Here is a 13343-nt window from a genome sequence, read left to right as displayed (position 1 = left end):
ATATTATATTATATTATATTATATTATGTTATGTTATGTTATGTTATGTTATGTTATGTTATGTTATGTTATGTTATGTTATGTTATGTTATGTTATATTATTACATTACATTACATTATATTATATTATATTATATTGTATTGTATTGTATCATATCATATATCATATCACATTACATTACATCATATCATATCATATTATTATATTATATTATATTATATTATATTCTGTCATGTCATATCATATATCATATCACATTGTATTATATTATATTGTATTGTATTGTATTATGTCATATTATATTGTATTGTATTGTGTTATGTTATATTTATTATATCATATCATATATAATACATATTATATTATATATTATAGCTTCTATTCCATCCTAAATCCTCAAAGGAGAGCAGAGAAATCTATAATAAAGTGATCAATTGGCCAGGATCTCTAATTTCAAACTTGTGGTCATTTAGACATGGGTTCACATAGGATGGAACATATGAGAATGAAGCATTGAAATTCAGAGCAATGCGGCTGGAAATGATTTTTCCCAGGTAAATTGACAACAAATAGCAAAGCCTGTACTTGAATCTATGTCTTAAGATTCGCTCCATTTGTTCCCAACTCTTTGTGACTCCTTATGGGATTTTATTGACAAAGATATTGGAGTGGTTTGACATTTCCTTCTCCAGTGGATTAAGGCAAACAGAGGTCACAGGACATACATAGGCTCACATAGTTAGGAAGTATCTGAGGCTGAATTTGAACTCAAGTCTCCTTGACTCTAAGGCCAGTGCTCTATCCATTGCACTGCCTAGCTGCCTCTCTAAATCTGGTATTGGAGCTAAAACATTTTAATCTCCAAGGCTGAGTTCTGTCTATGCAACTTTCTTGCCCTACACACACACACACACACACACACACACACACACACCAGTGTACACATACACATACATGTGTTCTCATACACATGTGTATATGTGCTTGCACGTGTGTGTGTCTACTGTTCCATGAACAACACACTCCATCTCACTCTGGCCATCCCCCATGCCTGGAAAGCTCTCTCTTCTCCATTCCAAATACTGACCTCCCTGGCTTCCTTTAGGCCGCAACTAAAATTCTACCTTTTACTAGAAATCTTTCCCAACCCCATTTAATTATAGTAATTAATGTAAAATAATACAATTAATTAAATTCCTTCCCTTGATTAATTATTTCCTATTTATCCTGCATATAGCTTACTTTGTTTATATTTGTTCCTATGTTGTCTTAGGGCAAGGGACTTTTTTTACTTCCTTATATAGTCCTAACATTTAGCTGCAGTGCCTGGCACATAGTAGGTACTTAATCAATGTTTATTATTCAATTGATTGGTTGTTTATATGGGCTAGTGGCCATATTCTATTTTTTTTTTATCCTTCTCTTCCAATCAATACCATGTATTGGATCCAAGGCAGAAGAGTGGTAAGGACTAGGCAAGGGGGGTTAAGTGACTTGCTCAGGGTCAAAACAACTAAGAAAGTGTCTGAGGCCATATTTGAACCCAGGACCTCCCCTCTCTAGACATGGCGCTCAATCTACTGAATTCCTGAGCTTCCCCTTTTAACCATCACCACTATTACCTTCTGCTGGTTCCCAACACACAAATACTCCTTCCTGGATAATCCTCATCATCTTATTTCTCTGTTCTTGCCCCAAGGCTAATAAGTGTAGTTGGAGAAAACTCATGAAATTCCACTGATTTCAACCACAGAAGAATTACAAACTCATCTAAACCTTTCCTACTTCCTGTTAGGGATTTCTTGCATTATTCCTTATATGGTCTGTTCCATACCTTTTCTTCCTTTTCTCTGAAGCCCCATCTCCCACAATGATAGTAGATGATCTGGCTGACCTCCTACTAAAAAGACTGTCAAGAGCCATGAGGGTCCTCATTCCCCAAACTCTGTTTCTCGGATCTCTCGGTATCAGTACCCTGCCTCTACTCTTTCCCTCTGTCTCAAAAGAAAAGCTAATTGAGATGTATGCATTGAGACTATATGGCATGGAAAGAACCCAAGATTCAGAGTCAGAAGACTGGTTCGGCAACCTTCTGTGCCACTTTACTGTCTCTGTGAATTTACTTCATCTTCCTAGGTCTCAGTGTCTGTAAAATGCTTTCCCTCACATCTGATGGTCCACCTCCAGCCTCTGACTCTCCCTTATATTTGAAACATCCTTCTTCCTCACCTCTGCTTCTAGAATTCCAAGATTCTCTCAAACTTTAGTTCAAGTACCATCTTCTGGAGGAGGTCTATCTTAGTCCTCCCAGGTCCTGGTACCTTCCCCTCAAAGGTTACCGTGTATCTACTTCTTGAATATTGTATAGATCTATCTATCTATCTATCTATCTATCTATCTATCTATCTATCTATCNTATTGTATAGATCTATCTATCTATCTATCTATCTATCTATCTATCTATCTATCTATCTATCTATCTATCCATCTATCCATCTATCTATCCATCCATCTATCCATCCACCTACTCATCCATCCATCCATCCATCTATCTATCTATCTATCTATCTATCTATCTATCTATCTATCTATCTATCTATCTATCTATCCATCTATCCAGCCATCCATCTATCTATCCATCTATCCATCCATCTATCCATCCATCCATCTATCTATCTATCTATCTATCTATCTATCTATCTATCTATCTATCTATCTATCTATCTATCCATCTATCCAGCCATCCATCTATCTATCCATCTATCCATCCATCTATCCATCCATCCATCTATCTATCTATCTATCTATCTATCTATCTATCTATCCATCCATCCACCTATCTACCTATTCATCTATCTATCTATCCATCTATCTATATCCATCCATCCATCCATCTACCTACCTACCTATCCATCCATCTATATGTTTCTATCTCTATATCAATCTGTCTGTGTCTATATCTCTAGCTATTTAGGTCTCTATCTATAGATATTTTTATATCTATCTATATCTATGTATCTATATCCCTATGTACTTATGTAGATAAAATTATAGAGATAGATAGATATCATGCTGTTGTTCAGTCATTTCCTACTCTTCCTGATCCCTTTTAGGGTTTTCTTGGAAGACACTGGAGTGGTTTACCATTTCCTTCTCCAGCTCATTTTACAGATGAGGAAACTGAGGCAAATGAGGTTAAGGGACTTGTCCAGGATCACATGGTTTAAAAGTATCTGAGGCCAGATTTGACCTCAGGAAGATGAATCTTCCTGGCTCCAGGACCAGCACTCTATTTACTGCATCACCTGGATGCCCATTTATAATTAACTATAAGTAACTCTATATGGTTTTTTAGTTATATACATAGTTTTATATATACATAGTTACATATATAGTCACATATGTATGTAACTATATGTAACTAGAACTGCATAGAGCTCTAGTTTTTATGTGTGTATACATCCATCCATATGGACAAATAAAACTAAATGTACACAGCCCCTTCCTTCTCCCATGTAATCTCTGTGCAGTCAGGGCCTGGTTCACTTTTCTGTGTATCCCACATAGTATTTAGCAGTATCTGACACGTAGTAATAAATGTCTGTTGGTCAACTGCCCCATCATCCCTACATGGACTTCCTTTGTCTGGGCCTCAGTTTCCCTATCTGTAGACTGAGGAAGTTGGGCTGAATGGCCTCTGAGATGCCTTCCTGCTCCCTCAGGTTGTGAATGAGCCACTTTCCTCCAATGGGCAGGGGTCAGCGAGCCTCTGGCCCTGCCCTCCAGTTTAGGCAGGTCCTGCTTCAATGCACAGATCTCCTGTCTCAAACCATACTGTCCAGCCCCTTCCCAAGGCGCCTGGGAGCAAGCAGCTCCCATGCCCAGAACAGGTCTGACACAGGCAGATGTTTTCCATCCCTTCCCAGCAGAGCTCCCTGGAAGCCCCCAAAGCAGTGCACCAGGCTGACCTCTTCCCACTGGATTCTGTGGTAAATGGACGATCATAACCAGGACACCTTGTTAATTATCCTCTGTCTCAGCAACTCTTTTCCTTTTTCCCATGTCTAGGGTACCTCTTGACAAAGAGATCACACTGATGATTTAAAGGCTGAAGAGACTATAGAGATCCTCCAGCGTGGCCTCCTCCTTTTACAGAATTGGAAACTGAGGCCCACAAAAGGTCACAAAGCTTATAAATAACAGAGTTGGGATTCAAACTCAGATCCCCAGATTATAGAATCAGAGCAAGAAGAAATCTTAGGAGACATCTAGGCCAATCCCCTTTATTTTACAGATGAGGAAACTGAGGTGCAGAGAAGCCTTTCCCAAGATGACTGGAATGAGAAATGGTAGAAACAATATTCAGATCCAGTCCTTTGACTCCCAGTTCAAAACCAGGGTCATTTCCAATGTGGTAGGTGTTAAAGAGAGAGGTCTTTTCAATCTATTCTCTTCAAATCAGCAATTGTTTAGTGACTATTGCATCCAGAGTGCCCTGCTAGGTATAACAGTGATTCCCAAAGTGGGCGCTACCACCCCCTGGTGGGTGCTGCAGTGATCCAGGGGAAGTGGTGATGCCCACAGGTGTATTTATCTTTCCTATTAATTGCTATTAAAATTTTTTTAAAAATTAATTTCCAGGGGGCTAAGTAATATTTTTTCTGGAAAGGGGACGGTAGGCCAAAAAAGTTTGGGAACCACCAGAAGGAGATAAAAAGTTATGCCAGATCTGCCCCAATGGAATTTTTTTAAACCCCTTATCTTCCATCTTAAAATCAATACTGTGTATTGGTTCCAAGGTAGAAGAATGGTAAAGGTTAAGCAATGGGGCTGAAGTGACTTGACCAGGGTCACTCAGCTAGGAAGTGTCTGAGGCCAGATTTGAACCCAGGACCCCCCATCTAGGCCTGGATATCAATCCACTAAGCTGCCCAGCTGCCCCACAATGGAATTTGTAATAGTTCAGGGTGAGGGTGTAGTTTGATGGGGAGAAGAAGTTGGAGAATAAGATATATACATGTGCAGATACAATACCATCTCTACTACTTGCTACCTGGGAGTCCTTGAGCAAGTCATGTAACCCTTTTAGACCTCTGTATCTTTATCTATAAAATGAAGTTGTTGGTCTAGGTGACCTATAAGGTCCCTTCCAGCTCTAGCTCTAGACCTTTGATTCTATGAATACAAGCAGATAAAATATTGACAACCAAAGGAAATATGACTTTCAAACTTAGTAACTAAATTTGGGCTTCTACGTATAAATGCTGCAAAACAAAGGGAAATGATTCCATACTTGATGAGATAAAAGACTCTAGAATCTGAGGAGAACATGGTACCACAACACACTGTTCCTGAGTGTTCCAAAAGAGAAATGAGAATTATGAAAAAAGAATTATTATACTGCATAGCAAAAATTATAGGCTGAATTGAAAATCTTGAATATTCATTCAAGGCTCACCAAAGAAACAAAAGAGAGAATAGTAGATTGGAAACACAAATAAACAGAAGAATGAAAGAAGAGAAGCAAAAAGCAATAACATGGGAAAAAATATGTTCACTATACAAACAAAATATGCTGATCTTAAAAAAAGGATGCATATAGATAATCTAAAGATTATAGATCTCCCAGAACAGGACAGGACACAACACAATTAAATAAATAATAGAATTGCCCAAAACTTCTGAACACAGGAAATGAAATTGTAATTGAAAAGATTCACAGATCACTTCTAGAAAATTAAAAAAACCCAAGGCTGCAAACTCCAAGACACACAGTGGTTAAATTTGAACAATTCAATTCAGAAATAAGTTCTGTAGGCATGTAGGAGAAAGACCTTTAAGTACAAAGGGGAAAAAATTCAAATAGCATAAAGCTATTCTTTTTTATAATGATATTTTATTTTACCAATTGCATGTAGTAACAATTTTCCATATAAGTTTTCTAAAGTTATATGATCCAAATTATGTCCCTCCCTTCCTCCCTTCCCACCCCCTTCCCAGAGCTAGTAAGCATCTTGATTTGGGTTATACATGTATCATCATGGAAAACATATTTTCATATTCATTGTTGTAAGAGAATAATCATATAAAACCAAAAATAAAAACACAAATAAACTAAAATGAAAAACCATAATCTGCATCCTGACCCCAATGGTTTTTTCTCTGGAGGTGGATAGCATCTCTTTGTCATAAGTCCCTTAGAATTGTCCTGGATCATTGTTTTGCAGTCTTTCACATTTGATTATTCAACAATATTGCAGTTACTGTGTACAATGTTCTCCTGGTTCTGCTTATTTCACTCTGTATCAGTTCATTGTAGATCTTTCCAGCTCTTCCTGAAATCATCCTGTATATTGAAAGACTATTCTGTATCCACCAGAAAATATAGGAATGAAAAAGAAAATTCTAATCTGAAATGATATGTTCTGAAGAGTAGTGAAGCTCAAGATGAAGTCCAAGGTGGCCTATCCTGCAAATCTGAGTTCAATAATATAAGAAAAAGATGAATGTTCAATATTAAAAAGGCATTTGAAACGTTTTTAGAAAGAAATCCAGACCTAAAGGGCTTAAAGAGATTATTTGTTTCTTTAACACTCCAAACAACAGGAATGCAACAGGAATGAATAAATACAGCTGATAAGGATAGCAATAGCCACAGGGTGACAACAGAAAGACCAGTAAAAGACTTCTTTCTAAATATACATAAGGAGACAGGGATGAAGGTGGAAATCTTGTAGAGAAACAGCAAAAGAGGAAGGCAGGGAGGGTGGGGGGGCATTATGGACAGATGAATCAATTTTTTTTTTGGTAGAAGTACAGGTATTCCCTCCACATCTCAGGGGTTAGGAATGTCATCTGGAAAATTTACGTAAAGTTTTTTTAGCTCTCCCTTTGTATCAGAGAAGAAGTTTGACTTTTTTCTTTTTTCTTCTGTAGGGGGTTTACTATATGTATAGGTCATGAATCAGAGAATGAGAATATAGACAGAAAGAGAGGATAGATAATGAAGAGAATAAGAGAAATTCTTTTTGAAAAGGGCATGAAAATGAAATAAAAAACAACAACTAATAAACAGTACCACTTGAAGAGGGGAAAAGGAAGGGATAAGCTACTTGACTAAGAGGGGAAATGATGGAGAGGGAGAATTATATTATTAAGAAATTATATTGTCATATTATTAAGAAATTAAATTATATAATAAAATAAACAAATAAATGGAGCAAAAAAGATAAAATCAAGAGAATAAAAAGAATAAGCAAAATTCCTAAGGGAAAGGGATCAGGAGTAAGGGGAGGAGAGTCTATGGAAACAGGGTCACTTTAAAAAACATTAAGGTAGAATATGGAACTACAAATTGCATGAAAGCACTGGCATAGATCATACTATTTACTGCCTGGGGTGGGGGGAGAAGGAAGAGACTTAGAATTACAAAATGTTAGAAAACAATTGTCAAAAATCATTTCTATACGTAATTTAAAAAAAGAAAACTTTTGGAAGTATAATACAAAGTAGATTAAAGGAGCATAGTACTGTGTTTACAACAGAAGAGAAGGGGAAATCATAGCTCAAAAAAATTACAATATTAAAGGCAGATAGAAGAAAATAGAAACCTAATTATTTTAACTTTAAATGTGAATGGATCAAATAATCCAATAAAATGAAAAAGCATGACAGATTGAATAAGAAAATAAAACTACAATCTGCTGCTTGTAAGGAACACATTTGTAAAATAGTCATAAAGAAATAAAATAAAATTGAAGAGAATGGGGAAAATTTATGCTTATCAAGTGAATCCAAAAAGACAAGAGTCTTTTGCAGTCACACTATCTGACAAAGCAAAAGCAAACATTCAAAAAATAAAGATGGGTAAACCAGGAAATGATATCATACTGAAAAGAGCCATAGACAAACCAATATCAGTAATAAATCTTTATGCTCCAAATGTCTTAGCATCCAAATTCATAAGGGAAACATTATTTGAGCTTCAAGAAGACATAGTAAAATGATGATGACAGGAGACTTCAACACCCCTCCCTCAGTTTTGGATAAATCCAACAGTAAGATTAAAAGGGGTGGGGGTAATATGGAACTAAACAAATTGTTGGAGAAACCAGAGTTAAAAGACTTATGATATCTTCTAAATAAGGGCAGCAAAAGAATATTTCCCTGTACCAGAAACTTTTACCAAATGTGACCATGTACTCTGGCACAGAGAAATTGTAAACAAATGTTAAAAAGTATCAATGGTTAATATGTCCTTTACAGACAATCACACAAAATAGTTACGGGTTGAGATCACAAACAAAAATTGCAGATCCAAATAGAGACTTTAAAATGAAATTCCAAATGATGAGTGAATCAGAACAATATTAAATCAGAACAAAACATAGAAACAATAACTATGTAAAAGAAAAGGATAATGATGAAGCAACTTACCAAAATTTCTGGAATGAAGCTAAAGCAACCCTCAAGGGGAAAATCATATCTTTATGAACATACATTAACAAAATAGGAATATTTTGTTATGCATTTTAAAATTTAGAAAGCCAACAAATAGATAAACCTAAAATAAGCACAAATTAGATGTTCAAAATTAGAGGGAAAATGGATAAATTGGGATTTTTAAAATCATAGAAATAATAAAGCTTAAAATCTGATTCTTTGAAAAAATAATAGAAGTGATAAATCTTTAACCTGATTAAAAAGAAAAGAGAAAAAAATCAAATCAATAACATAACAAATACACAAGGTAAAATCACAACAAAATCATAAGAATTTAAAAATAATAGTCAGAACATTTTATGCACAATTATATTCTAACAAGACTGAGAATACAAAAGAAACAAAGAAATACATTCAAAACTATAAAAAACTGAAGCTATCAGAAGACCAGCTAGAGATTTTAAATAACTTAATCTCAGAAAAGGAGATAGATCTAGCTGGAAAGGAATGACCAAGGGAAAAAATTCCTGGTCCTGATGGATTCACAGAAGAATTCTATTAAACTTTTTTTAAAAGTTAATATTAATACTTCACAAATTATTCTTAAAATTGAGGGGGTGGGGAACTACCATAAAAGAATCCTTTGATGAGAGAAATGGAGTTCTGATATATAAACCAGGGAAAGATATAACATGGAAAGAAAACTATATTGGACAATATCATTAGAAAACAGGAGTTTAAATTTTTTAAACAAAATTCTGTCAAACAGACTCAAGTGGGGTTTATACCAGAGATGCAAGGATGGTTCAACATTAGCAAAAATAATCAACATAACTAATTATATTAAAACCCAAACCATCTAAAACTTATAAAGGTAAAAGATTGAGGTAAGGGGCAGAGAATTCTGGATGTGGGCATTAGCTAGTGCAAAGATGGAGAGATGGGAGAGTAGAATTCATGGTGGGAAGTAATATTTAAAAAGTTAAAAAGCTTAGGCTTCATCATATTGTGAAGAGTTTTTTTTTTTTATGTTACACAGATGTATTTGAACTTAACTAGGAAGGCAATAGGAAGCTGCTAGAGATTTTTCAGGAGTGACAATCAGATTTGTGCTTAAGAAAGATCTTTACAGATTATTACCATTAGTATGAAGAATGAATTGGAAAGGAAATAAGTGGAGGCTAAGAGACCTGTTAAGAGGCTGTACAGGTGTGGGTCTCTGGCTCTGTTCTCTTCTCACTTGACTGAAGGAATCCTTTTCCCTCTTATTTTTGTTATTAAATCCTTTAATTTAAAATTATCTGGAGTATTTAATTCATTTTTACTCCTATAATTTTGGCAACCACGAAGGGACAAAATTTCTTCTCTTGCTGTGGTCTCCCCTTTCCCTTCTCCTTTGTCCCTTCTCCCTTCTCTCTCCAGGAAACCTTTCAGAGCTTTCGAAGACTCACTGCCTACACTTGCACAAGGCTATTGTAATAGTGCAGAGACTTAATCAGATTAATAATAAAGATAAATCTTCCTATAAAAATGAGACATTGCATAGAACAGACACCATAGCCACCCAAAAACCCTTCATTTTCTGTCCTGGCTCTCAGGGCAAGATACTCCCATCTACCACCTCCCTCCATCCTATAAGTTCCCTTTTCTCTACCTGCCCAACTTGGGCTCCAGACCATGAAGTTCTGACTCAGCCTCTATCCTTTCTCCCATACCCTTCATTGTACAGAGCTCCTTAAACTTCAAGGATCAAAAAAATGTGATACCACCCCTCTACACACACCATGGCATGCTTGAATGGGTGATGTTGGGGAGGAAGAAGAGGAGGAGACTTCACAAAGAGTCAACCTGGCAGAGTGATGAGAACACTAGATTTCCACTTAGAAGACCTGAGTTCCAGTCATGATTCTCCCATCAAGTATTTTTATTTCTTTTTTCTCTTGGCCTGTTTCCTTAGCTCTAGAAGGAGGGGTTTGGCCAAGTGATCCCTAGCATTCCTCTCAGTTCTAATGTTCTGGGATTCCAAGGGAAAGCAATGGGCTTGGAGTTATGAGTCCTAGCTCTGCACTTCACTAGTCATAATATTTAAAGCAAGTTACAATTATTCTTTAAGCCTCAGTTTCTCCATCTGTAAAAAGAGGGTAAAAATATTTGCATTTCCTCCTCAGGTTGTTTCAAGAGAAGTGCATTAGAGAATATAAATCTCCACAGCAATATCAATTATTTTCTCCCTGGAGGAGAAGGAAGAGAAATACATCTACACATCTGAGGAGTGGCTTAGTTGCATCCAACTCTTCGTGACTCTATTTGGGGTTTTCTTTTCTTTTTAGATTTTACATATGTAATAGTGCCAACCATCTTTCCATATTCGTCATTCTGTGAAAGAGAATTTGAACAAACAAAAGTGAAAAAAATAAAGTAAATCAAGTATGTCTCAGTCTGTATTCAGACTCCATCAGTTCTTTCTTTGGAGGCAGATGATGCTTTTCATCACGAATCCTTAAGGATTTTCTTGGATCACTGCTTTACCAAGAATAGCTCAGTCATTCCTAAATGTTCATCATATAAAATTGCTGTTGCCAGGCACAATGTTCTCCTGGTTCTGCTCACTTCACTTTGCATTAGTTCATGTAGGTCTTTCCAGGTTTTTCTTTCTTTTTTTTTTTAACATTTATTAATAATCATTTTTAACATGGTTACATGATTCATGCTCCTACTTTCCCCTTCACCCCCCGCTCTCCCCCCACCCATGGCCGACACACATTTCCACTGGTTTTGTCATCTGTCCTTGATCAAGACCAATTTCCAAATTGTTGGTGGTTGCATTGGTGTGGTAATTTCGAGTCCACATCCCCAATCATGTCCACCCCGACCCATACGTTCAAGCAGTTGTTTTTCTTATATGTTTCCTCTCCTGCAGTCCTTCCTCTGAATGTGGGCAGCATCTTTACCATAAATCCCTCAGAGCTATCCTGGGTCATTGCATTGTTGCTGGTACAGAAGCCCATTACATTCAATTTTACCACAGTATATCAGTCTCTGTGTACAATGTTCTTCTGGCTCTGCTTCTTTCGCTCTGCATCAGTTCCCGGAGGTCTCTCCAGTTCGCCTGGAACTCCTCCAGTTTATTATTCCTTTTAGCACAATAGTATTCCATCACCCGCATATACCACAGTTTGTTCAGCCATTCCCCAATTGAAGGACATACCCTCCTTTTCCAGTTTGTTGCCACCACAAAAAGCGCAGCTATAAATATTTTCATACAAGTCTGTTTATCTATGATCTCTTTGGGGTACAAACCCAGCAATGGTATGGCTGGATCAAAGGGCAGGCATTCTTTTATAGCCCTTTGAGCGTGATTCCAAATTGCCAGCCAGAATGGCTGGATCAGTTCACATCTCCACCAGCAATGCATTAATGTCCCAATTTTGCCGCATCCCCTCCAACATTCATTACTCTCCCCTTCTTGCATTTTAGCCAATCTGCTAGGAGTGAGGTGATACCTCAGAGTTGTTTTGATTTGCATTTCTCTAATTATTAGAGATTTAGAACACTTTCTCATGTGCTTATTGATACTTTTGATTTCTTTACCTGAAAATTGCCTATTCATGTCTCTTGCCCATTTATCAATTGGGGAATGGCTTGATTTTTTATACAATTGCTTTAACTCCTTGTATATTTGAGTAATTAGCCCCCTGTCCGAGTTTTTCGTTATAAAGATTTTTTCCCAATTTGTTGTTTCCCTCCTGATTTTGACTACATTGTTTTTGTTTGTACAAAAGCTTTTTAGTTTAATATAATCAAAACCATTTAATTTACATTTTGTAATTTTCTCTAACTCTTGCTTGGTTTTAAAGTCTTTCCTTTCCCAGAGATCTGACAAGTATACTATTCTGTGTTCACTTAACTTATTTATAGTTTCCCTCTTTATATTCAAGTCATTCACCCATTCTGAATTTATCTTGGTGTAGGGTGTGAGATGTTGATCTAAACCTAATCTCTCCCATATTGTTTTCCAAATTTCCCAGCAGTTTTTGTCAAATAGTGGATTCATGTCCCAAAAGTTGGGCTCTTTGGGTTTATCATACACTGTCTTACTGATGTCATTTATCCCAAGTCTATTCCATTGATCCTCCTCTCTGTCTCTTAGCCAGTACCATATTGTTTTGATGACTGCTGCTTTATAGTATAGTTTAATATCTGGTACTGCTAGGCCCCCTTCCTTCACATTTTTTTCATTATTTCCCTTGATATTCTTGATCTTTTGTTATTCCAAATGAAATTTGTTATAGTTTTTTCTAATTCAGTAAAGAAGTTTTTTGGTAGCTTGATAGGTATGGCGCTAAATAGGTAAATTAATTTGGGTAGAATTGTCATTTTTATTGTTAGCTCGACCTACCCATGAGCAATCAATGGCTTTCCAATTGTTTAGATCCAGTTTTATTTGCTTGGAAAGTGTTTTGTAGTTGTTTTCATATAATTGCTGTGTTTGTTTTGGTAGATAGATTCCTAAGTATTTTATATTGTCTAGGGTGATTTTAAATGGTGTTTCTCTTTCTACTTCTTGCTGCTCTAGTGTGTTGGAAATGTATAGAAATGCTGATGATTTATGTGCATTTATTTTGTATCCTGCAACTTTGCTAAAGTTGTTGATTATTTCTACAAGCTTCTTAGTTGATTCTCTAGGATTTTTTAAGTATACCATCATATCATCTGCAAAGAGTGATAGCTTAGTCTCCTCCTTGCCTATTTTGATACCTTCAATTTCTTTTTCTTCTCTAATTGCAACTGCTAGTGTTTCTAGTACTATGTTGAATAATAGAGGTGATAATGGGCATCCTTGTTTCCCACCTGATCTTATTGGGAAGGCTTCTAATTTATCCCCATTGCATATGATGTT

This window comes from Gracilinanus agilis, chromosome 3 (assembly GCF_016433145.1).
Source record: "Gracilinanus agilis isolate LMUSP501 chromosome 3, AgileGrace, whole genome shotgun sequence".
Lineage (NCBI taxonomy): Eukaryota > Metazoa > Chordata > Mammalia > Didelphimorphia > Didelphidae > Gracilinanus > Gracilinanus agilis.
Note: the sequence above shows the minus strand (reverse complement) of the source record.